Genomic DNA, 1534 nt, shown 5'->3' with positions numbered 1-1534 from the left:
TTTGTTCAAATCCCACCAGTGTTAACTTTGATTTTCAGCCCTTTAGAGCCAATACCAGTAATATACTGGTTTTTATTTGGTTAACTATTGTTTCTTCCCTATACAATAAGAATTTATTGAAGAAAAAAAAACAAAACAATAATTATTACACAAGCATGAAACCTGACATTTTTCTGAAAGGTAAAAATATGACATTCAGTAAATACATTAATTACACTGGTCAACAAAATTAAATGTATTATACTCATTATGAATGCAAACAACTTTTTTAGACTAATTTTTCATGTTGACTTCAAAATTTCACTCCATTTGTATGCAGCACATATCAGGTTTTTCAGGAGATACATGCAAATATTTACATATTTGTATATATGAAATCATTAAAGTAATGAACAAGGACACATTATTTTTAGAAAGTAAATGAGTTTATTGAGTTAAAAATCACCACTATCATTCTACAAAGAGTGAATACACAAAAAATGGGTCAGACAAAACAGACTAAGTTACAACAACAGAATTACAAACATTATGATTTGGAATTCCTGGGTGTTCCTGATCTGGTTGGGCATGGTAAAGTATCCATCAGTAGTCAGCCAGCATACTATCATTCCAGAAACCTTGGTACTATTTCTCCATAGCTCTAGTGTCCTGGTGAAATCTTTCACCGTGTTCATCAGACATTGTTCCAAGGTTATCTGCGAAGAAATCCAGATGGGAGTCCAAGAAATGAACTTTCAGGGACATGCGTCAACCCATTGCTGAATAACATTTCAGAAGATTCTTGATGCCATCCTTGTAGTCCGTTGCCTTCTTCTTGTCCAAGAAATTCTCACAGATTCATTTGAAAGAATTCCAGGCAGGCAGTTCCAGATTAAGAATATGGAGGAAAAAAAGAACACAAATTTCAATTTTTATGAAAAACTCCAAAATTGAACACCCACTTGCCACTCCATCTTGCTGTCTAAAAGCAAAAATGAACGGCTGTTTTGTCCGTTTCCGCATGCGTAGATTTATAGTGAAACAGCAAAAGGATCACGGCATGTGAAAACCTCACCATGAAACTCGATATGCTAAAAAATAACGGCTAGATGTCTGGAGAATTCTTGCGTTTGTGTGTGTGCGCGTGCAACAATTTCTACAGCTTATCCGAATGAACAGAGAAAGAAGTACACAGAAATATATTTTACATACCTGTCATATACGTCGGTTTTGTTTTTTCGCTTTAAAGATAAACGATTCTGATAGAAGTAATTAGCCTGCTGTCAATTCATTGGATTAATCCCAACAAAATACAAGTTTAGTTACTGGCTCAGCACCTATGTTTGTGTCCCAAAAACAATAAAAATTTTAACTTAACAAAAGTTTGATATAATAGGCGCAGGAGTGGCTGTGTGGTAAGAAGCTTACTTCCCAACCACATGATTCCGGGTTCATTCCCACTGTGTGGCATCTTGGGTAAGTGTCTTCCACTATATCCTCGGGCCAACCAAAGCATTGTGAGTGGATTTGGTAGACGGAAACTGAAAGAAACCCG

This window comes from Octopus bimaculoides, chromosome 3, assembly GCF_046866305.1.
Source record: "Octopus bimaculoides isolate indiv1 chromosome 3, ASM4686630v1, whole genome shotgun sequence".
Lineage (NCBI taxonomy): Eukaryota > Metazoa > Mollusca > Cephalopoda > Octopoda > Octopodidae > Octopus > Octopus bimaculoides.
The sequence above is the reverse complement of the archived record's forward strand: the minus strand, read 5'-3'. Positions refer to the sequence as shown.